Genomic DNA, 25,907 nt, shown 5'->3' on the forward strand with positions numbered 1-25,907 from the left:
CGCTACCTCGGATGATTAACAGCTGGGCGCCCCACCCCAGCTGTTGTGTGCAAAGTGTTGTACGCATGTGTTTTCTATTTTCGTTCTTGACTGCACACGCGTGCATCTGGGACAATTGTATTGTTATCTTATGTAAATAGTGTAAATATCACCACTCCCCCTGTCCTTTCTTACTGTCCCCTAAAGCCTTTCATTTCGCGTCTTCAAACAGCCTGCTACCTGTTATTTCCGCTGCCCAAGCTCAGGTGCCGCCGCCGCAGTGATGGAAAATGCCGGGGTTAGTAAAAATCTTTTACTTACATTTTGTTATTCTTCTTGAATTAAACACTTACTACTACTTACACTCTCAATAGTTCTCTGAACACCAAAGGCGACGAGCTGCCAGGGGAATTCAACAGACTTCCTGGACATTTCGCACATTCTTGGGGAAAATATTCTAATATTGGTAAATTGTAAAGTACTTGGAAATATTTAAGGTAATGACCCATCCTTTTAAATGTTTTCCATAGCGGGCATCGAGCAGGTCACGATAGCAAAAACGACAATAGCAAAAAAAGTAATTGCAATTGCCTATAGATTGGAGATTGTGACAGTGAAATCTTCCAATATATGAAACATTACGTTCATACCTTCATTCTGGTTCAAAAATGGTTTTTTCTGGAATTGTTGAGTATGAAATCGTTTTGAACGAGACGGTAAGCCTGGATAACTGATGCACAGGGTGGAGTAAGCACTTTTTTCTTGCTAACAGGTTTGGTGTGTTGCAATTGTTGGGATTCAAGTAGCAGCATCCCACCGCTGCCACCAGTTGTTGGGATTCAGGTAGCGTGACTGGGCCGGAGAAGAGACGAGGACGATCGGAGGAAGACAACTTTGAAAACTTTATACAAAGACTATTTACATAATGTACAAGTAAGGGCAACTGAGAGTGCTTCTCAGTAAAGAGAGCTTCTTAGCAGTCGGGAGTCTCTCCCAGCAAAGGGTATCTCTCAATAAGGGGGCTCTCGTTAAATACTCTTCGCATTCCCCAGATCCCTAGCTGGGGAATACAGTTCGAAAAATGATGTCCAATCAAAGGGTGGCACTGATGGTACCACCCACGGCAGGGCGGATCTGATGTTCTCTCGCAGCTCGATCGAAGGAAAGAGAACAGGACCCGGTCACGTTGTCGTCCACGCGGCCTCCAGGCGGGCGCGCACGTGTGTCCGGACCGCGCCCATGTGGAACCGGAGGGCGCCTGCGTGACACAGGAATGCGGGCTGTCTCCCAGCAGGGGTTGAAAGATCTTGTACTGATGACCGGAACGCGTAACCTCTGTCGAAGGCGCAGCTCTCGGGCAATTGTTCAACCCCAGCGTGACCGAAGAGGGCAACACTGATCTTGTTCTTCGTCGTCTGATCAGAGGAACGAATACGCGGGGACGCTATTATCGTCGCTGCACCCGATGTTCCTGCAGCCACGTTTCTTCCAGAGGGCTCATTCACCTTCGTGGTGGTTTTCAGGGAATCCTCCCATGCCCAAATTCGCCGAACTCACAGCAGGAAGGGAGCGCGCGCACAACAACATGTAATATTATTTCTGACCAGTTTTCGTTGTAGTTCATTAGGCATGCAGTATATAGCAGTAGAGATCGCGCAAATGATATCCGTTTTTTATTATTTTTTCGCCCTTACAGCCCCCCCGCCGGTCAGGTAATGCGAGAGAGAAATAACTTTAATTTTCACCCGTAAAAAAATTATTACAAAAAATGAAAAAATTACGCAAAATATTATTTTGGAGACTGACATCAACAGCTGGGTTATGCAGATGCGTGTGAGGCAAGGTCAGTGACCGCCTCATTGTTCCGACGTGTGACGCCAGGCTCAATTTCAGAAGTTACTTTACTACACGTAAAAAATTTCTAGAAATAAATTTACTAAAAGTATCATACATCATCAATGGCTGCGGATCTAAACATTACGGTTCCTCATAACGAAATTCGCTTACTTTTTGGTCAAAAATCTACTACCTTTGTTTGTTCGCGTTAATTTTTAATTAATTACTGGAACTCCATGAGTCTAATTTGCGCAGAAAAATATTTGCTTTAGTAATTCCTTCAGCTTCAGAACGTGATGACACCAAATCACTCGTGTCATCGGCATATATAAACAACTTGGTATCTGAGCAGATGTGTACATTATAGTTAATGAACATATGAAATAGTACAGGGCCTAAAATGCTACCCTGTGGGACTCCTGAAATTATTTGTTTTCATTGAGAAGTGAAACCATTGATGTTGACATCTTGAAATCAATTTGATAGGTAACTTTCGGGCCGAGCCAAAACATGTCCCAGTATAGCATAATGAGGCAGTTTTTCAAAAAAAAAAAACTATAGTAGGACTAATATAATCGAAAGCCTGGCTAATATCAACAAATATAACTATAACAGTGCGTTTCAATTCAAAATAATTCAGAATATATTCCTTACGGTCCAACAGCGCCAGCTCTGTAGACCTGTCCCTTCTAAAGCCATATTGCGAAGTAGTTATTATGTTATGATTGCTGCAGAAACGCAATATTCGATCTAGGATTATTTTCTCGAAGCCATTTGAAAAGGTAGATAGAACTGACACCGGTCTGTAGTTAGATACATCATTTTTATCATCTTTTTTATATAAAGCTATAAAACAGGCGACTTGCATTTTTGCAGTAAAAACAGCTGTAGAAATGCAGAGATTAAAAATATGTGCTTGAATGGGGCTGATTATACAAATCGCATACTTCACGGGTCTTATTTGTGTATCGTCAGTACCAACACTATGAGAATTATTTAAACTGAACAAACGAGAACACACTTCCTTGCATCTGTTGGTTCTGCCTGGTTTTTCTCGCTCCGACCCATCAGTGCATATAAGTTATTCTATATTTAGTCGGTGTGCTTTGCGTTTCAACCGAACATATTCTGATAGTGCAGTTTTGTTGCTTTTCTTAGCTGCTTAGTCAAGTCCTTACGAAATTTTTTGAGCGTGGCGAGATCAGATGCTGTACGAGTTTGCATAAGTGTTTTAAATAGACGTTACTTCTTTTCAATCTTCTTGAATAGGTACTTTGTCACCCATGGTCTTCGACATCTCTTGTTGCCCGTATGGCGTTTGAAGTCGAAGTGACGTTGGTATACCGAAAGAAACAAACTCAAGAAGGCATCATAAGCTACGGTCGCACTTGTTGCCTGAAGGACGTTTTTGCAGAAAACTGTTTCCAACTCCTGATAAAAAGCTTCTAAGAGGGTAGTTAACAGGATGACAAATATTAAACACTTTATGGTGAAGGTTTGGCTGAGTACTAAATTTTATGCTACAAAATAAAGGCAAGTGATCACTAATAGGATTAGTGAGAACAGCGGTGGTGACAAGGTTCGCGTCATAATTCATTATTATTAAATCTAGAAATTTTTGCGTTACCGTCCTTAGTCGCGTGGGAGAAACAATATGGTTTATACAGCCATTAGATAGCAATACATTTTCAAAATATGTTTTCCTCGTACTATTGCTACTCATATCAACATTAAAATCATTGGCAAGTATCACATTGTGCCTTTTTTGGTGAACAAATGACAATAAATTATCTAAAAACACAAAACATCAAGGACAGAACCATCCAGAGGGCGATAACAAGTTGCAAATAGAGCGTCTTTCATTTGCAAACAAATAATCTCAAGATTATCTGTGACACATGAAAATTCTGAAGCAAGGCAGGCTGTAGGAGAGAGCTTACTAGCACAGGCACACCACCATCGCGACGAGTGGTTCGGTTAACAGAAAAAACTCGCATATTAGGAAGGTAAAAAGTGTCGCAACTGTTTGATTGCCATGTTTATATTATCATCAGAACATCAAAACAACTCTCAAGCTTTTTTAATAAAGATTCTATTTCAGCAACCTTGTTGAACACAGACTGTGCTTTTAAATGAAAACAGCGAAGACAGTTGTGCGTCTGACCGCCAAGCTCTCTTAGGAATTCTCCGAAGGTGGCGTGCCCTAGGTGCGCCATTTCAAGATAAGGGCCGCGGGTTCTCGATTACACGACAAGGCATTTAGCTACCAGTGTGGAGAGTTAACTCACGCTCTTTATAACCTTAGCGCCATCACCACTCTTTCTACGCACCAAAAGTTTCCCATTGGCATGCCACACATATGCAAAGCCAGCCTGTTTAGCCCACTCTTTTGTGGCTTGCATCAACACTCTCGAATAGTTCGTCCTGTTTTCTGTGATGTGTACTGAGTCGCCTTTTTCCTTAAGAACCATTTTTTTTTTCAGAAGCCAAGCGTCTCGTAGATCCGGCCTTACAAAACGGGCAATCACACCTTTTGTCTTTCCTGGTTTCGCCGACATTCTATGAAGTGCGAGGGTGCCCGCCTCAGTGAGATGGTCTATGGCAATTTTATCCGCCACTTCGTTGACTTTTGACAAGAGGTCCTCTCCTTCTGCCCCAGGAATACCGTGAATGTCAATGTTCAAGTGCCTGCTGTGCCATTCTAAGTCAGGGTCACTGAGTTTTAACTGAGTTATATCTTTTGAGTCTGCATCTTTTTCGAGCTTGTAAAATCTGCCTTTAATTCCTTTGATTTCCTTATCCTGCGTATCAAGACGCTCTTTAATAGTGGCAAACTCTTCATTCAGAATCTGGATTGAGCTCTCTACTGCATCTAGCTTTTCAGTAAGAGGGAGAAGGGAAGTCAATTTCCTGTTCATTTCCACAATAAGGACTTTCAGGTCGGCATCCGCATTCGAGTCACCGTTTAAGGCGTCACCGTCGCCTCCACTCGAACGTTTAGACGCTTCACACTTCCAAGCCTCCTTAGTCGACCCTCGTTTTGAAGCAAACGTCGTTTCACTCATGCCAGAACATATCGCGCCATGAAAACAAAATTCGCACTCACTGCATGTGATGACGTTATCGCCATTGTTTACTTTTTCGCAGTATTTGCAACACCGCGTCATGGTGACCAATATCGACTAGCAGGTTGATAGCAGCGGCAGATAGCTAAACAAAATGCACGAGCTTAATATGGAAAGATTTGAAAAACCTGTAAAACACAGCCAAGAACGAATTAATGGTTAATGGTTAACGTTAATGGTAGAGTTTACAGCATTGGCTATCAGGATATTTAAACATATCGCAGCTGATACTGTTTCCTAGTTCCCAAGCGGGTTGGTTTATATAGAATTAATTTGACACATGTTTGAAACGCGTACCTATGGTAGCCGATGAAATAGCATAAAAGTAAAAATTACAAAATCCCTCAGCTTTCAAGAGAGGATTAAAAACGTTCATTTTTCAGGATACTGGCACCGATTAAAACGCGTTTATTTTTGTCTCCATAATGGGTATATGTATCCTGTGTACGTGGAGAGACAGAGCCAATACATAGGTGGAGATGGTGTCCTCCCATATATCTTGCTTGGATTCGTTTTTGTGAAAGCAGTAGTTGCACAGTGCCTTTCTCAAGTCTGATATACAAACGCGGTTTTTGGTGTTGCTATGCAGTAAGCTATAATGAAGAAATGACACACAAGTGCACAAATATTCACCAAAAATCCCAATATTTATTATCCGCATTAAGAGCATAAACCACTTTTGCATTTCTGAAAGAAAAACAGGAAAGTTTATGTAAAAAGATTGCAGCATGAGTCATTGCTTTGACAGTTTGTTATTACTTACGGTATAAAAACAGCACAAAAGTTTTTGTGTTGTTGGTTTTTTATTCTTCACGATGCCTATTCACACACTAAGACGTGTCTCCGATAGGATGCGATTAAGGCAGCAAAAACTTCAAATGGCGCCCATAATTTCGTGATGGTGTAAACATATGGCACGGGTCTAGTGAAGAAGGTGCCGGGTTCCAATTGTGTTTTTTTGGCACACAGCCTGGCGTCTTTTTACTTCGCAGGAGATTCAAACAGATTGAATTTCAGAGATTTCAACCACTTTGCCTTTGAAGGGTGAGCAGCTGTAGAAATCTAAAAGATCCCAAATACGTGGCAAAGCAGTGAACTGCTGTAACACCAGTATTACTATGCCGCAAAAATATTCTTTTCACCTCAGAAACCCTACTTTGAAAACATTAGTGATCACCTAACCTGAAATACCTGCCAGATATACAGGGTGTCTCAGCGAACTTCAGCCAGACTTTAAAAATAGCGCGCGGCACGCTAAGACGACGCCACCAAATGCATGTTGCCGGCTATTGTGTGGAGGAACTCACACAAATTTTTATTTTGAGCTTAATTGAATAATTAGTCGAGATTAAATAATCAAATTCGCAAGCAATGAAGATAGGCAAAAAAGTCCACTTAGAAAGTTGTAGAACGGTCCACGAAAGGTCCAATTGAACAGTTTCTTACTTTCCATCCATTACGCATCTGCTTTTTTTCGCCTTCTGCAGATGCCCGAAAAATACAAAAATACCACTTGACATGTCCGCTTGCGCGCCGCGATTGCAGTGCTCTCAAACGTTCCGCGTAGGAACGAACAGATCTTTTAGCCCGGTGTGCTGCTGCGTGAAAAGTTTACAGGGCTGCGACGCGGACGCTGGCTGCACGATTTACGCGAGCACAAGCGATAAGGACTGTGTCTGTTTCCAGCTATCAAGCGCCAAGGGAAGCATACCGCTTGCCTATATCTCACAGCCAGCTGCTGCGTCACTGACCTGTCACGTTTTAAGTGGCAGCAGACAGGGCTAAATGATCTGCTCCTTCCTACACGGAATATTTCAGAGCACTGCGATCGCGACACGCAAGCGGGCAAGTCACGTGGCATATATATAATATATATATGTAAATGAGGGGCCCGTTAGACAAACTTATGAAGGGAGCGAACATATATATATATATATATATATGGGCCGTAGCAGGTGGAATTTTAATCAATGATTGGACGCGCGATGCTGCTCAGGAAAAACCTGGGTCTCCTCACAAGCCCCAGCGGTAGCAACACTTCCCATCGCAGGGCAGTGGCGCATCGCTTAACCACTGCACCATTGCGCCAAGAGTGGCAGGGATCCATGAATGTGAAGTAAAGAAGTAGCAAATTGCCAATTTTGCATATTCTAAAAACCTTAATCTCTGAACGAAGGATCGGAAGATTGGAACCGAAGTGAAAACCTGATTCGCATTCGGCCGAACTACCCAAATCGACCCTCAAATTTTTTTCTTGTACACATTTCCATTTTCCGAAACCACTGCTACTGGTTGCCACCTTTTTCCTGCAAAAGATGTTTACTCAGTTTTAATCACGTGAGAAAATATTAGTGTTGCGACTACGAAAGGGAGGGGCTAAATTCATGGTTCTGTCTCTGGTAGTTGGTTTTTTGGCGTGCAGCTCTCGTACACCTCGTAGAGACGGTATGTATCGTTCTTATATATTATCGTTCAGTGGTGTTCCAAGCATTCATAATCTCTCATTTTAAGCTGTCTTCTGTTCTGAGGGAGATGAAATTAATATGAGGAAAAAAAACTATATTCTTGAAGTTAAGGAAAAAAATGCCTTGTGGCGAATTCTTTTCTGCCAGGCCATGACCTATCTAATTAACTGACGAATAAAACTGGTCGTTTGACTGATTGGTTCATTTTTAATGGAAGAAAACTTCCACGGCGCTAAAAAATGAAGACACATACTGGCAATGGGCAGGACGCCGCTGTCCTGTTTGTTGCCTATCTTTTTGTTCGTGCTTCTTCATCGCTGTAGAACTTTACATTTATGATGAGTACTAACACCACTAATACGGCGAAAGAGATTTGCTGGTAACCACCGCTATCCAAACTAGACCAGTTAAAAAGACTTACATCCGTGTAAATATTCTATTCCTAGATTTTTCGGTATGCCCGCGTTTTTCAAAACGTCTTCAAATTTAATACTTCTAAGCAAAGTTGTGTATTTCTGGAACGAAGACTGAAGAAAATTCTAGGGTGGAGTGCGTATTCAATTAATGCTCTGTCCCACGACAAAACCACTCGTAACAATGAACGTAGTCAGTGCTGATGCGAGTTTCGGAAATGCGCTCATCAAAACGGGCCGTGAGAGCCTCCCATCACCTTCGGTTCGCCAGTGCTGCTGCAATGGGTTCCATCCGGTGCAGATATTTTTGCTCTGCTCAAAGGCCCCTTCCAAGTCTTGAAAACGCAGAGAAACCTGCAGTTGTTATCAGCACTTGTCTGCAAAGTGAAAATAGATTTTCGGCTCTAAAATTGCCTCTGTGCGAGCGCGTATTCAACCAAAATCTATATGATAGCATTTCTATATCAGAGAACACATTTATGCTATTTTTCGCCGTAATTTAAAAAAAAAATTGCATGGCAGTAGATCAGGATCCGCACCCGTGCTTCACACGAAGAGGCAACAAATGCCACCCCTAGTGACCCACCTTCACTCAGTCTTCCTCTCTTCTTCTCCCTCATCTCCCATAAAACTAGATAAAGGAAAATACCTCTCTCTCCTTTGCCATCCTTGTCCTCTCTCTCTGTCTCCCCCTCTCAAATAAAAGAGGTGAAAGAATTTCACTCTCTCCACTTAGGCACCTGACAACCGAGTCTGGTTGCAGGGGTTGTTGCGGACGCTGATGACGGCGTCGTCAGACCAGACACTTTTAGTTGGGCGTACACAGTAAGCTAGCGTATGCATCGCTCAATGTGTTTAGCACGCTGTAAATGGCGTACACACGACACTTTTTGCCGCGCCGTACCGTGCCTGAGGTAAAGGTCTAAACAGTGGCGCCATCTAGTGACAAGATGTCAAAGCGCAACAACGCTGGATTGATAAAATTTTTATCCGCAATCATTGATAACAAGGGGGGTACATGGCGAGCCTTTTGTATTCAAAGGAGAAAACTATGCAAACAGAAAAAACCGTCGGACTAAAAGCAACAAAACGGCTTCGTCAGTTGTGTCGCTATGAGGAAAACCCACAGCCTAGGCCTAATAGCTGGTAAGTCCTCAAATTATCCAAAATTATCTGCCATCTACGGTCACATCGTGCAGGTGGTCCTATAAGAAATGCACTTATTTCTTCCAGCTAGTAGGGTCTGTTACAACAGACGATTCCTCTTGTTAAATCTCGTGACAGTGGCAAAGAAATGGAGTTATAAGCGCCAGTGTACAATCTGAAAGCGGGCGCTCAACGGAGTTCGGTAGCCTTACCATTACCAATGAACAGCAGCAATTGCTTAGGTTCACCATAACCACACCCTAGATTTCCTTTCGCAAGCCCATCAGCAGCATGGCTGGAACAGAGAGCAGCATGAACAAGCCTGAAGCAGCTGTACAGCAAGAGATGCCGAAAGAAAAAGCACTAGTTCCGCACAAATAATATCGGTAAGTCGTAAAACCCCAGCCTACACCGACCCGATTTAGCGATTAAGAGGATCAGTGCGTGTAGCGCACTGGCAACAATGAATTCATCATTGCATTTTCTACGGCCCACTGCAGGTGAAGGAAGAAGGAATGGGAAAGTCTTAAATATTCAGAAGCATCAGCTGCCACAGATGAAAATATGCGTCACATTATCGGTGCCATGTGGATTCCTTTCAAATGACTCACCACAAAGTCAACTCAAGGCTAGCGATCTATATGCTTCCCCAAAGCAGTATCAGCAAGAATACTTTTTATATTGCAGACGAGGCCCCCTTGCAGTGATGGTGATAAAGAGTTCGCGACTCCACTGTAACCCGCAAGTTGTAAAATGTTCAAGAAAGTGCGATTTTGCCTCGGGTTTCTTTTAGTGACATTCCACATTATCAGTGATCTTGTTCTATGGATTTATATTATAACGATAACTAGCTGTCAATGCCATGAACCCCCGGGTCTGCGACGTTACTGTAGATGTCCGCAAATGGGTCATGTGACCTAATGGGTGAGGTTTTGCGATCGATGAGTTCCAGACACAGAACCAAGGACTGCAGTGTTGAAATGCACCGTCTAGGACGAGGTATGTGGCGTCCGCGTCAGCGCCCTGCAAGGGTGAAAGGGAATACAGAGGCTCTAGACGGACGATGAGATTTCGGAGCTACAACGTAATGGAATTTGCCAGAGGACGTACAGCGGTCCAAGAGACGAAAGAAGTGCTTTAGCAGCTAGGTGTTCATTTAGATGTCGGAAGATGTACATAGACGCTAGGAATCGGAGATAAAGACAATGTTGTGAATGCACCTGTAGTCGACTGCAGTGAGCAACGGTTGGAGGGATGGCAGCTTAAAAGCAGGCAAGTGAGCTGAAGTTGCGAGTTCTGAATTAAAGGTGTTACGCAAAAGTCAATTAGTTTGTAAAAAAGCACGAATTTCTAGATTTCACTTGTGCACTGAAATAATTATTAGAGAAACTTACAGCAGAAAAAAGTGACAGGACGTTTACCACTTTGTAACAGAAGATTTAGTGACAGCTTGTAGGGTATTCATATTTCTTGTATGTTGAGAAAACGATATGAGAGCAATTTCATGTCTCTGTAGTTCTGGTGCACTCTTTTTAGTTTTCCACTCATACTAGTTACCGAACAACTATTCTCTCCACTCCGCTACTCCAGTTGCTCAGCGCCACCGATGATTATTTCGTACGGCGCATTTAGCGGCAACCACAGCAACAGCACACTAACGGTGCTATGTGTCCTGCTATCGCCATATCCGCCCTTTTTGCTCTTCCGGCAACAAAGCTCCGGATGGCTTGCATGGTGGTCACTCTCTGTTTACACATTCCTACGCTCTCGCCATGCCCTCCTCTTTCCAGGCTAGCTACTCTCCGGAAAGCTTCCGTGGCACTCACCCACTGGATGCGCATTATGCTCTCGCCATACTATCCATCCATCCATCCATCCATTCATCCAACCAACCGTCCATCTGTCCATCCATTTACCCATCCATCCATTCATCAATTGATCCATCCATCCATTCATCCGTCCGTCTGTCCGTCCATCCGTCCATCCGTGAATCTATCCATCCATCCATCCAGCCGTCCATCTGTCCATCCATCCAAATATAGTCAAGGTTGTCGCTGGTAAGGTCCTCCTCCCATTGCTCGTGAGAGCGCTCCACTACGGCACCTCTTTCTCTGTTTCTTTCACTACCTCCACACGATGCGGTAATTGCCGTCAGGCTAGTCCTAGCATTTCCAAATGGAAGGTAGAGCGTGGGCTTGTTCCGCACCAAGAAAAATAACTTGGGCATCGTGTGGGTCTCCCCTTGTGTAAAATGTTAAGACTTGCACATGTGCTTGTAAAACTGCAGTAAATGACATCCGAGAAGGACATTTCTTTGTGTGGCGGTGTGAAATTTCTTCCTAGACTAAAGTGTTCTAGCCTGTCACCATACGGTCCTTTGAGGGGGTGTGGTAGGGATGGGGATCCACCTGTTTATGAGAGCTCGTGCTCGATAATTCACTACCACGTTTCCGAATAGGCCTTTGTAACCACGTGTCCATGTAATTATGTGTGAGTGTGAGAGTGCACTTAATAGTGCGCTCGCCCTTTCGTGAGCTTTTCCAGCCAGGTAGTCCCAGCAGGCTTCTTGGAAGTCCGTCACAACGTGCGCTGACTCTTCATCTTGGCCTCGAATCTTGATGGCGACGGCTATATGGCCAGATTCCGCTTCCGCAGGATCCTTGGCATAGATTGAAGCCCCGATGGTTAGCCTCTTCTGGTTCTCGACCGCAGCAATCAAGTGCCTGCCTGGCTCGGCATACACCCCCATGTCCAAGTATAGCACTTCCGGTTCTCTTGATAGTGTTTTTTGCCCATTCTTTGACTCTGGCTCTCCTTCTACCATTATGGTGGGTAATTCTGGGTATCGGGTTTAAATAGATATTCTCCCTTGCAGGTGTCCGAATTTGGGACTTGCTCTCACTAGTTTGTAGTGCCTGCCATCGTCCCAGTTTTGACAGGAGATCGCAATCCACTTGTGGCGGTGGTTCGGCGTTTTTTGTGATGCTCCAGAGCCGCCATCCTGAGCTCCTGGAAAGTGTTGTGTACTTCAAGTGCCGAAGGACATGCCGTTGATGTCTTTGGTGGGATGTTTAGAGCAGTTTTATATACTCACCTTATGATGGCATGAATAGCCCTTCTATCAATGATTTTACCCGTAGGTAATCCTGCTGACGACTAGGCATTGGACTAGGCGGAGGGTGTCTTCCTCCGTCATCCCTTTCCGATGTCAGGTTACCCGTTTAGTCGTTACTGATATTTGGTTGATCGTGGCCTAGATAATTTTGATTGTATAATCCGCTCTCAGATTCCTTTGTATAACAGCCTCAAAACTCTGATCCTCTCTTTTTCCTCACTTTTTTGGTTTCTCAGGTAGAGATTGATTTCACCCGGGGACTTGTGATTTTTCCTCTAAAGCTTGATAAGTTCGGATTTGTCCGGAGAGCAGTGAAGGCCGCTCTCTTCGGCAAATTCTTCGGTCCCAATTATAGCTGCTTGCAGAGCTTTTCCTTCTGCGCCAAGGATCTATGTGTAGCCAATACAATGATGTGGTTCGCATAGAAGGTGAAGCCGGTATATTCGTGGGCTAGTAGCTTTTTGGCTAACTTGAGTATTGCTATGTTGAAAAGCATTGGAGAAACTACAGCGCCCTGCGGCGCGCCTTTGTTGGGCATGGGTACCGTGGGAGACCGGATCTCTCCAATTCCTTCGGTAGCTGTGGGATGTTGAGGAAGACCTTCACATAGTTGAAGATTTTGTCACCGCAGTTGATAATTTTTAATTCTTATAATATGGTGTGCTGGCCAATATTGGTGAATGCTCCTTTCAATTCTATTACGAGGAGAAGGTTTTCGCCTTGTTTGGGGATGCCTTTCATCACTTCTTTAATGTCGAGGGAGCCAGCATGTATGCAGAGTCCTTTGCGGAAGCCAAGCATTCAGGAATGAAATAGGTTGTTTTCGTCTATGCAATTTTGAAGCCTCAGATAGATTACTCGTTCATAGAGCTTTCCCAGGCAAGAAGTTAGGCAGATTGGATAGGGAGTACAGCCGGAGGCTTTCCTGTCTGAGGTGTAGTGATGATGTCCACGTGTTTACAAGTCGACGGGAACTGGCCCTTCTGTCACAGTTCTTCGTTGTTGTACGTAGCTAGGTCCGTCAGTTGGCGGTGCTGAGGTTCCTGATTATGCCGTTTGTAATCTTGTCTCGTTCCGGGGCAGTGTTTCTTGAGAACATACTGTCTGCTGCGTGTACCTCTGCCAGTGTTATCGGGGAGTGAAGGGAGGAATTTTCCTAGCGCTCCTATGGAGTTTAGGAAACCGGGGCGAGGTGCCCAATGTATTTTTGTACCACAGCGACTGTACTCCGCGACACGAAAAGGCGTCGTACTAACGGCCAAGTAAATATGCCTATTATACATGACTCTGTGGCTGAGCGACTTGAATAAAAACATTAACGCAATAGCATGTGGACTATGGCTGTGACTACTCAACGGTTCACGCGCAGTAATGCACAATGAAAATTATGTCAGTAAGGAAAGAACGTTGCACACGAGGCGAAGTGTAACAGCTGTCACTGTGTCCCGACAACAGCACACGCCTTTGTTTATTGTTTTAATCAGTAATTTTTTGCGTGTCATTACCTATTATAACTTGGTATGTTGTTGTGCATTACAATGTCTGTCTCCCCAGCGATTTTCAAAAATATCAACCTCTGTTTATTATATAAAAGAACGAGCTCGTATATTGTTTATATTTCTCCTCTAAAGGAATTTCCGGGTGCTTCTTCTGAAGCTGTATTTATATTACTTTAGATATTTTGCTGAAAGCAATATTTCGGATTTGTATTGCAAAGAATAAATCTCTACCTGAATATGAATAACATTCTTGTCGTCCCGGAAGAAGGCTCTGCAGAAATCCAATCCTTTCAACACTTTTCCTACTAGCATTGTGAGGTTGGGGAATGAAGCAATTGTAGCAGTATCATGTTGCCTCAAGCAGTATGAAGACTGCGACCTGGAACAAAATGGAAAGGAGTTAAAGTAAAAAAAAGCTTAAGAAAAATTGAATGTCAGTATTTCTTCCTTATGATCCTAGTGTAAATAACGCAATCAGTTAAGAAAAGTTATCAATGTAAAGTAATCACTCATTGGCATCCACTTGAGCGCTGCCGTACGGCTACGAAGGAAAGCTCTAGAGTTCCCAGGAGCTTCGCTGTAGAAGGAAAATGCATTCTAGTCCGGGTATCGAACCCTGGACGACGGTCCTTCTGATGCTGTCGTTCTACCATTTAAAGTGATCAGGACGGCTACTAATTGCTAGAGTGAGACCGAATCGGTCAAGCACTCAAGATATTTCGGTCTATTTAGGAAAGACTTTCAAGGTAGATCAGATTTCAGTGAAGGAACAAAACCTGATTACCCTTACGTAATACATTACTGCAATCATTTTCATGTACCGCCTTTGCCAAAAGCAGCCAAACCATGGGGTTTGTTTCTCAGCTGCATCTCTCAGCCGTTTCTCAGGGTTCTCTTTATCTTACACAGATTCAGAGGTTATGAGGTGTCATGTTCTGCACTCCATGGCTGAGAAAGAAACCGGCTTGCCTGGTTAATTGTGGCATGAAGAATGCGCTTGAGGCGAGTTGGTACCGGTTGCCCATTCTGATTCTGATGCGCATAGAAGCACTGCACGGGCCGCATTCTGAGGCCTGAGTTCGGCCCATTCGGAGGCCCGGGGCCGGCTCGAAACCGGGCCGAGCACGAGCCTCAGAGCCCGAGCACTGCTCGGGTCCATGGCTTCAAGCCCCGGCCTATACCATTCTCGCTATATAACGGCCCTGCTGAGCGTGGGCCCGGCCCGCCAAGGTCAACGTGAGGCGCTCTTCGGTTCGTCCCCAGGCCCACTCCTCCTGCAGCTTGACAGGTTAATACCAGACTGAATACAAGTAGTCCTCTGCTACACATGTAATGAAGTGGCTCACAATGCTGCTCAAATCGAAGTAACATTAAAAAAAAATCACAAGCACAGCTAGCCATTTTACTCCTTGACAAAAGAGTAGCAATTGAAGCAATTGATTATAGGACGCGACTTCACTTATGGTCTGGTGACGCCACCCCCGGCCGCCAATGGGCGAACTTTATGGCTGACTACACATTTTTTTTCTGAGCAGCCTTCTAATGCCTTCACACTAAAATTGGTGTCGTAAGCACAAAGGTAGGAGAGGTTAAGTCGGGTACCCCGCTAAGCTTTTTGCAAAGTTATCTCGTCTGGGAATGTTCCGCAAGTGCTCAGATCCGAAGGAAGTGGGTTTCCTCTAGGTTTTTCATCTGCCATTTTTTCTCGCACGTGACGTATAAATATTGGAACGTCTCGACACAGTAGAAACGGCGTTTTCCTTTCTTAATGAACATAATTTCGTCGGTTGAATTCGTGCGCGCACTGCCCGCATTTTTCTGAAGACGAATAGGAAAAGTGCCTCTTTGTTGCGCAGCATATGTTTGAAGGGCCGAACTGTCTGAAGACAAATACGCCCCTCTGTGAAGATCTTTTTTCATAGCGTAGAGGTGTGTTTTTTTTAAGGTGGAGAGGTGGAAAGGGCACACAGTCAAAGATTATCGTGGAGCAGATCCCAAAGCATGGGTTCGCTCATAGATAAACAGCCCCAGCCAGCGCTGGGCAGTCCTTAAGTAAGCAAACTCATTTGTGCAAATGAGCCGTGTGGAAACGTTTCAACGCTGCACTAAGAACGCCAGTTGTTGAATTTTGCGCTTTCTATTTTTAACGTCTTCACTTGTATCGGATTTAACTCGGTCTTAAAAGCAGATTTCGCTCATTCTGCGTCGAGTAAAAGTACAGTAATGATTGAAAAATAAACCACTAGAAAAGTTTAGCGCCGGTATCCTTTAATTTCTGCAACGTTACGGGCAACAGTTGAAGAAAATTTCGCATTGTTTGCAATTTTTCTATTGTCAGGAACATGCAACTGGACGTTTTATGGTGTTTAACGTCACAAAGCGACTCAATCTGGGGCGCTTTAGTGTATTTCTCCGAATAATTACTACCAGCTGGGATTCTTTCACATGGACTGACATCGCAAAGCACATGGCCCTCTAGCATGTCACTTCTATCGAAATGCGCCGCATCGGCCGGGATTGCACCCGCTTCTTTAAGGTCAGCAGCCGAGCACCTAACCATTGAGACACCGTGGTGGCAGAAGTGCAACTATAGTAGACACCCAAGATGAGTAAATAAGCTCTGAGTAATTCATTTTCCTGTCAACAATACGGAGTTAGTTTATGCGTCTCTTTTCTAGAATGTCAAGAGGGAGCGTTTATTGACGGGAAAGGCAGATAGGTGGGCCGCAAAAATGAATGTCTGGCCTGCTACTCTGCACTGTTGAGCCGGAAGAGGAGAAAAAAGAGAATCACGATGGGGATGATGATGATGATGGGAATAGGCAGATGAAAAAAGGCAAAAAAAAACACAACGCACTCTTTCTAACATCATAAACGCGAATCAAGGCCCGTATCGCTTAAAAAGCGTGAGAACTGTCGCGTTGTCTGTAGAGTTTGCGAACTATCTGGCCAGGCGGCGAGGATAAAATCCTCCGAGAGGGGCCTGCTGTCAAGACACTTGAAAGCAGATGCAGCATGAGTCTCTGTCGTGCATATGCTGGGCACGCCACTAAAACGTGCATTATATTCTCTATTACGCCACATGTAGTACGTTCGGGGAGTCCGCTTGTCCAATTAAGTGCAAGTACTTGCGCGTGAAGGCGACTATTAAACGTAACCTATGAATTACGCACACAATAGAGCATGGTATTCCGCGATGAATAGAACAGATCATTCGCGGATTTACCCGTTTAAGGCGCATATGTCGAGTGCCTGGCAGGGCCCAGTATCTAGCCGTCGCACTCCTCATAGATCCTGAAAGGAGACAGGTGGTGTCCGGTCTAGAGAACGGCACAGCTGTGCGCAGGCCACTGCTGAAGAGGCTCCTTGCTTCAGCTTCAACGGTCTCATTTCCATCGAGTCCGCAGTGTAAAGGGATCAATTGGAAAACTACACGATGGCCTTTTCCCTGAGCAGATGACAGGATTCTAGTGTAATCGAGAGCCAGAGCTTGGTAGGCGATGTGGCATAGGAGGCATTCGAAAATTTGTATCGCAGGTTTAGAGTCTGTAAAAATTCACCACTCCTGGGGCGGTTCTCTGCAACTGCGGAGAATCGCTTCCTGAAGGCTCGCAAGCTCTCCAGCGGTTGATGTAGAATTGTGTCTTGAAATGAATTTCCGGGTCATCTGCTGAGCGGGAATTACCTAAGCTGCTATCGATGGCTTTGGTGACGCAGATCCATCAGTGTATACGTGTACACAGTTTCGGTATTCTGACCAGATGTGGGCAAGAGCAAGTTGCTACAGTGCGCTAACCGGCATCACGGATTTCTTTAGAATGCCAGGGACGTTCAGGCATACTGAAGGCTGAGCCATCATCCCTGGTGGCTGCAAGGGATGATGCTGCAGGGCATAGTATGATGGCAATTCGGATTGATGGCAGCGCAGTTCACGTGCAAAACTGCTGTCTGGTCGCTCATCAAAAGTCTTCGTCAGCGGGTGGCACGAGATTCCTCAATCGTGCCTTTGTTCGAGGCACAATGTGGTAATCAGGGGCATATTTTGAGCGCCTGTGCTTGAACAGTCTATAATGTCCGCGAGCAGAAAATGCTCGTGGTACAGAGTACAGGAAGGCTGTAACGAACGTAGCCTATAAAGAGAGTATAGTAAAGTCTTAGCAAGGAGCGCTCCGTTGGGCCTCATTTCATACCTGATACGAAGCGAAGGACATGGCAAAAAAGAGTGCCTTTTTTAGAACATATTTATATGCCTCTATCATGACAGAACGCAGTCAACGATAATGCCCAACAATCTGTGTTGGGAGACGTATGGTATTGCAACACCTTAAAGTGTTACCGGGTGGAAGCAGACTGACTTGCGCGTGAATGCGACCACGACACATTTTTCAGCTGCTAAGTGCAAATCGTGACGCCGCAGGTGCCTTGAACTAGATGACACGGCACTTTGTGATCTTGCGCGCATTTGCGGGCGTGTCGAACCCTAAGCCCAGATGCAGATATTATCAGCATAGGCACTGATGTGAATGTGAGAGGGAAGTTCACTCGCCAGTCCAATCAAATCAACTTTAAATACTGTTGGGCTGAGAACTCCTGCCTGATGTACTCCACGGCAAACCACAGCACGATACAATCCACGGCACGACATGTAGTCTCTCCATCAGGCGTAGACAAGTAAACGAATCGACCGTTCAGGCAGCTCACAATCCACGAGTACATCCGACCGCCAACGCCCATGTCATCAAGGGCATCGAAGATGGCGCCATGAAGTACGTTATCGTAGGCTCCTTTGATGTCTAAGAAGTCAGCAGCGACGCGTCTGCGACTACGTTTTTCCTGTTCCACTTTCGATATGCGGTGGGCTCGGTAGCTGTGCCATGACACAGCCTCCTCATCCACTGATTTTCGCTATGCAGGTGCTCGTGCCTACCTTCGCATACGTCTTGCCAGCACTCTTCAACTTTTCGTGGGTCGTCCTACCAGAGCTGGAAATGCCATTCTACAATGGGAACAACCGAACCTTTGCTTTGGGCGCCTCGGAAGCGTCGATAAAAGCCGCGCCCCCTCACTGGATCATCGACACCGGATGGAAAGCACAAGCGGCAGCGACAACATCGTTCCTGCCAGCGCATAAGAAGCACCGCTTCCCGCCCGCGCTTTGTGGGCTCGGTAGCTGTGCCATGACGCAGCCTACTCATCCACTGATTTTCGCAATGCAGGTCAGTAAACCATATTGCCTTTTTGCAAAAAAAAACTAGTAACTACTGTCTGCTACAGCTGCCGAGCCTGCAGTGTTGCATTTTTGTCGCTGATGAATGTTTTGGTGTCATAAAATCCCTCCTGCTCTTGTCGGGCGATATTGAGACGAATCCTGGTCCTGATAAATTGGACCGTATTCTTGCTAAGCTGGAGACATTGTCAACTGGTCAAGACCAAATAATAACCGATGTACACGACCTTAAGCGTCAGATGCGTTCTATTGACATAACAATTTCTGATTTGAGTAAGCGCGTAGCTGACCTAAAAAGTGTTTCCCGGGGTTTCTCTACTCTCAAAACCGATCTACAATCTGCCCAATCTGTCTCCGCTAAGACTGCTGCTCTTGTTACTAACCTTGAAGCTCGGTTAGATGACACCGAAAATAGGTCACGCCGTAACAATTTGATATTCTATGGCCTTTCGGATTCTAATTCGCGCGAAACGCTCGTTGAATCGGAAGAATTAATAATCCACCATTGTCAGGACAAATTACAGATAACCTTGGACACAAGTCAAATTGAGCGTGCACATCGTTTGGGCCGCTATGAGGAAGGCCGTCGACGGTCGATTATAGTAAAATTTTTGTCCTCTAAAACAAAAGAAACTATCCTCTCAGAGGGACCCAAGTTGAAGGGCACCGATTTTAGCATCGGAGAAGACTTTTCCCTTGCTGTTCGAAAAGCACGCAAACACCTTGTCGCGTTTGCAAAAGCAGAAACCGGACCGTTCTCCCTGCGGTACAAGACACTTTTTCTCGGAAAAAAACGCTACACCTTTGATGCTGCCACAGAAACGGTTACAGAAATAGCTTAGCGCTTATCTCGCCACCGTCACAAATCTAATATTTGCTATACCACCCCTCGAGAGAATATTTGTCTGTCGGTTATCTATACCAATATACGCAGCCTGCTTTCAAAGACCGATCTTCTGTCCGGTCTCGTGTCTTCAACGGGCAGCAATCTGCTCGTTTTCACAGAGACATGGCTGACTGATAGTATAAGCGACGCTGAAGTTCTTTGCAACTTACCAAACTTTAATCTTTTTCGTGCTGATCGCACTAGCTCTCGGGGGGGTGGCTTTCTTATTGCTACAAGCAATCAGTTACAGTGTTCCCACATCAACATCACATCAGACCTCGAAATACTATGGCTCCTTTGCCGAGCCACACCAGTATCTATATTAATTGGAGTTTGTTACAGACCCCCTCATAATAGCCCCGAATTCCCCCGTAAACTGCAGAACATTTTAAACGAACTTAAAACTAGACACCCTAAGGCACACATCCTCCTTTTTGGAGATTTCAACTATCCTGGCATAAATTGGTCTACTCCTCATCAACCTGTTTTTAGACAGGATGAATCCCGTGAATTTATGGATGTCTGCCTAAACTTTAACCTAGCGCAACTAGTAACACAGCCTACACGCATCGCCGGAGATACTGCTAACATTCTTGAACTCATACTATCTAGCTACCCCGACAGCCTCAACGCTATCACTTACCTCCGTGAAATCAGCGATCATAAAGTTATTCATGCATGCTTTAACTTCTCTCCAATGACAAAAGAAACTTCCCAAAAAACAATTTCTCTTTACAACAAAGGAAACTATGAGGCCTTCAACGCGGAATTGGAGGCCTTTTTTCCATCTTATCAGGAATCATTTGACGAACAAGACATCCACACAAACTGGTCAATGTTTAAGCACAAAATGAATGAATTGACTAACAAATATATCCCCAAATGCAGCTTCCGCGCTAACCACCACAAACCATGGTTCACCAAGACTCTTGGAAGATTAGAAAATAAAAAGAAACGCCTCTTCAGAAGTGCCAAACTGAGCAGAGCAGACTGCGCATGGGAAAAATATTACGGTGCTGAAAAGGCGTATTTGGTCGCACTAAAAAACGCTAAATGTTCCTTTTATCATATCGACTTGCTAAATATACTTACAAATAACCCGACTAAATTCTGGCAGCTTCTAAATCCCCAATCTTCGCGCGTTGTTACCCTGACTGACAATTCTGGACGTGTTATTTCGGACTTTGAGTGCGCTAACATATTTAATTCTGCCTTCGCATCTGTATTCACTAAAGAACAAGAACCACCACCCCTCATGACAACCAATGACCCCACAACTGCAATGCCAGCCGTTACGTTCGCAGAAGCCGGCATATCCCTTCTAATAGATATATTAAAATTTTCTTCATCCACCGGCATTGATGGAATTAACACAAAAGTCCTAAAGAACACTCGCCATGCATCTGCCAAGTTCTTATGCTTACTGTTCGCGCAGTCCATTTTAACGGGTATCATACCCCACGACTGGAAAGTGGGGAAGGTCGTTCCAGTCCACAAGTCGGGTAAAAAAGATTCGCCACTTAACTACCGCCCCATATCACTAACCAGCATACCCTGCAAGCTCATGGAACACGTCATTTACTCTTTAACAATGCAGTTTCTGGACTCAAATAATTTCTTCCATTCATCACAACACGTATTTCGTAAAGGATACTCCTGTGAAACGCAATTAGCTATCTTCGTTCATGACCTGCATGCCAACCTTGACGCTAACCTCCAAACCGACGCAATCTTCCTCGACTTTGCTAAGGCTTTTGACAAGGTACCCCACAACCGCCTATTTCTGAAACTTTCCTGCCTAAGCTTGTATCCTGACATACTAGCATGGATAAAAGGATTTTTGACTCACCGTTCCCAATCAGTCGTCATTAATAATCAAATGTCTAACTTATTACCAGTTTCCTCAGGTGTGCCCCAAGGATCCGTCCTAGGGCCTCTTTTGTTTCTAATTTATATTAACGACCTACCTCTGAAATTAGATTGCCATATTCGGATGTTTGCTGACGATTGCGTTATTTACAAGTTACTGACTCCGTTAACCAGCAATCCCTACAAGATAACCTAAATCTGGTACAAAACTGGTGCAACGACTGGCTAATGACACTTAATATAAACAAATGCAAGTATATATCTTTCAACCGTCGCAGTAATCCTCTCCTGTTCCCCTACTCTATCTCTAACGTTCCTATCGACCCTGTCCAATCATATAAATATCTCGGTGTTCATCTTAGTCATGACCTCACGTGGAATAGCCATATCGCGAACATTATTTCATCTGCTAACAAAACGCTTGGCTTCTTAAAGCGTCATCTCCACTCTGCCCCCCAGCATGTTAAGCTACTCGCATACAAATCACTAGTTCGATCAAAATTAGAATACGCATCGCCCATCTGGTCTCCGAAACAAGTATACCTTACTAACTCACTTGAATCAGTTCAAAATAGGGCAACTAGATTCATTCATTCCTCATACTCTTTTGATATCAGCATATCAGCTCTGAAATCGCAGTCCAATCTACCTACTCTTGCACTTCGTCGCCACATTGCTACTTTATCCCTATTTCATAAATTCTTTTATTCCGAGCTATCACAGGAACCCTATATCTGCCCTCCCCCACCGCGCTTTTCTCTTCGCACCGGACATCAGCAGCAGGCATCTCGGCCACGAGCACGCACAACAACTTTTTCTTCATCATTCTTTCCCCGAACTGCTAGCGACTGGAACGGCCTTCCCCATGAACTTGCTGCCATCACATGCCAAACTATGTTTCTTAACCAAATTACGCGTTTGCTTGCATCACGATAATCATTTTTCTTTGTATAACTCGTTCAAGTTTTGTGTACTTTTTCTGTTGTTAATCTATATGTGTCCCACCCCTTATGTAATACCCTCACACGAGGGTCTTTAAGGAAATAAAGTGAAGTGAAGTGAAGATTACGCTGTCAATCGAAGAACGTCCCCGCCGAAGCCCAGTAATCATGTCCGGATAGAAAACATTCTGCTCTAAAACCATTCGAGCCACACCAGCACCATTCGCTCCATTACCTTACCGACGCAGCTTGCTCGTGCAGCTTGTCGGTAGAGGTAAGCTCATAAGGAGGCTTTCCAGGCTTCAAAAAGAGCAAGCAGGCGGCTGATCTTCCAGTGTTCTTTAACAATTCTGGAGTCCCATGTATCATTGTAGTAACTGAGCAGTACTGTTCGGCCTTCCATGCCATGGTGAGAGAGAGAGACACGTAAAAAAACCCGCGAGGACCAGGTGTAGGTGAACGCCTACACGAGGAAAGAGCAGCTTCTAGTTTAGGCATCGTGAATAGCATGCCGTAGTGGTCGCCCGATGGAGGTGGCACAAAAGCCTCCTAACCATTTGATGCTACCGGCGTTGTAGAGGTAGCAGAAGAATTTTGCAAAATGATTGTGGGCACGACCAATTTGCAGAATTCGTCTGCTACGTCTACATTATTACGGCGCTGGTAAAGGGACAGGGCATGGAAAAGATACCATTCGTGTGGGGGTGAACGCAAGCTCCTGGCTACATGCCATGTACGCGACAGCGGTTTTCGAGGGCCCAGCGATGAACAGAACTGCCTCCAACTTTGTCTCCCTAATCTCGCGAGGTGGCCCTTTATTCGTCGTTGAGCTCGGTGACAAATGCCGAGATCATACACGAACTTAGTTCTGTATTTCCTTTGGGCGCGCCGATGGACTGCGCGCATTCTCTCGAACTCCCCATCAATAGAAGATCCCGGAGTAGGCGCGCATGTATACCGCGTGTTCTCACCGAGGGAGGACGTAATCAGGCCTTCTATTTTAGACGGTGACGTGAGGTCAACACAGGAAGTCTCCACGGACGTCCTAAAGGCAGGCTAGTCTTTATATCGCCCGCGAGACGAAGTAGTAGGTGCGTACCACTTGGACGCATACATACGTTAGAATGTGGTCAATCCAATGTGTTTCCACGTCACTGCACCAGCTGATGTAATAGTGAAGACTTGCTGAAACAAACGCCAGATCTAAGCAGCTGCTGTACGATGTGCCACGCTGAAACGTGGGGGAAACATCGTCGATATTCACGAAATTCTGGGAGTGCATAACGTCAAACAGGTTCCTGCCTCGGTTATTCGTAACAGCACCTCACCACTGAGGGTGGTGAGCATTAAAATCGCCAACTATTATATGAGGAGCTGTGCAGCTCTGGATAGCTGAAATAAGGTACGAAGTATCAATGGCATCTTTAGGTTGAATGTAGCCACCGAATACACAGGTGACCCGTCCCTTTAGCGTCACTGTCAAGCAGATGTATTGGTTTGTGTTGTGTGGCTATAGGACTTGGCTGACGTGCGTAGTGTTTTGGCGTATGCAAACTAACATTTTGCTTGTTTCGTCTTGTTTGCGAGACCAGAGCAGCACATATCTAGAAAGGCGGAAAGAAGCCGGAATGTTGGGCTCACATACAATAAGCAGAGGGTAGCGGTACTTGTGAACGCGTTGCCGGAAGTCACTCAGACGTCCGCGTAGGCCTCGGGCATTCCATTGCACCACCGCAGTGCGGCGCACTTGCATTGTTACAGACGAGGTGGATTTTAGTAGTGGCATAATGAATAACTCAATCAAGTGCGTCCAGAAACTGCACAACAATCCTTGCTGTTGGCGTGTTATTGCCTGAAAGTAGCACGTGCATTGAGCACACAAGCCATTTTAACATAATGCTCACATCCTTACCTACAGGCTTCAGCAGCGTGAGTTTGAGCGGCAACGAGTCTCGGTCGTCCCATGTCGATGGCCTTGGATAGCAGAGCAGTCCATTCAGCATCAGATGAAGTTGATAACACAACAGCATGGGGCTGAGCCACTGCGGTAACATGGGACTCTGCCGCGGCCGTATTGTTATCATTTTTAGGCTCATTCTGCGGTGCCAGCTGAGCTGATACTTGCTGCGACGTTGGTGCAGCTAGACTAATTGTTTTGTGTGGATCCAGACGACGGCGCCGGGAGCGATGTTGGCGGCGACGAATACGCACAGCCGCTTTTTCGTGGGTCGAATTGTCCTCCACCATCTTCTTCAAGATGATTCTGTCGTTTTTTATATTAGGGCAGTCCTTAACTGTTGCTTCATGGATACGCGAGCAGTTGGCGCACTTTATGGTCTCCGTCTTGCTGGTGTGATGTTGATGCATCCCGCCGCAGCGAAGGCAGGAAACCTCATTTTTGCAAACAGCACTCACATGTCCTATCTACTTGCACTTGTCACACTGAACAGGCATTGGAACATACAGGCGGAGAGGATGCCTCACATAGCCCACCTTGACGTGGGACGGGTGAGAGCCAGTTTCAAAAACTAACTTCAGACACATGGATCGCCCGAACCGACGAATGTCAGCTATCCGGGCCGTAGAATTAATCAGCGTCCGGGGGTCCTTGTCATCTACCTCCGGGTCACCATCGGCGATAACTCTAGTTCTAGTCCGTTTCCCGTGATCAACGTAGAAGCGGACCGCCATACCACTGAGGACACCAGTTTCTTACAGATTGTCCAAAGATGCCTCAGATTCAACATCTACGGTCAGGACATCCTTCCATGCATTAATTCTTACTTCACAGACTTGTCCCGGAAACACCTGGTCGAGAAAATAGCTTGGCCGCTGTCTCTTATTTGTGTTGAGATTAGCCGTCTGCGTTGTAGGAACGAAAGCCACTAAGAAAACTCCTGGCTTGTCAACAGCCTTGTGTAGGCAACTCACCCGCTGTTGATGTCCGGCGTAACTTCCTTTTCAGGCGGCGCGACTCAACAAGCGCGAAGCTGCTGCGGTCAGATTTCACGTCTGTCACCGTGGATTCATCAGACGAATCGGGAAGCTCCACATCAGCGACGTTCGTGGCACTGTAGTTGCCAGCTGGAAGAGCCGCAGTCTTCTTGACGGCGTCGATGGGAGGGCGCAGGGGATGTGCGCCCGCCATCCCGAAAGATGACGAGGACACGGTTCGCACACAAAATTAAAAAACTGCAGAAAAGTCAAAGAGCTGCAGACAAGGATTGGTTGGTTGGCCTCAAATAATGCTGGCACATACTCACTACGGGGGAGTGGCCAAGACACTGGACGTTCGGTAACACCACTTCTTCTCCACCTCTAGAATGCCAAAATTTTCGTTTATCTGAATAATGAATCAAATGCCGCGCAGAGCCCTTATATGTACCGGCCCGTGCTCGGCCATGGA

General features: G+C 45.3%; 1 pseudogene; it reads right to left on the reverse strand.

Annotated features, from left to right (window-relative positions):
• Nucleotides 1–11,713, reverse strand: part of LOC144109878 (uncharacterized) — a 44,421-nt pseudogene extending 32,708 nt beyond the window's left edge.
• Between the last annotated feature and the right edge of the window lie 14,194 nt (nt 11,714–25,907).

This window comes from Amblyomma americanum, chromosome 11 (genome assembly GCF_052857255.1).
Source record: "Amblyomma americanum isolate KBUSLIRL-KWMA chromosome 11, ASM5285725v1, whole genome shotgun sequence".
NCBI lineage: Eukaryota > Metazoa > Arthropoda > Arachnida > Ixodida > Ixodidae > Amblyomma > Amblyomma americanum.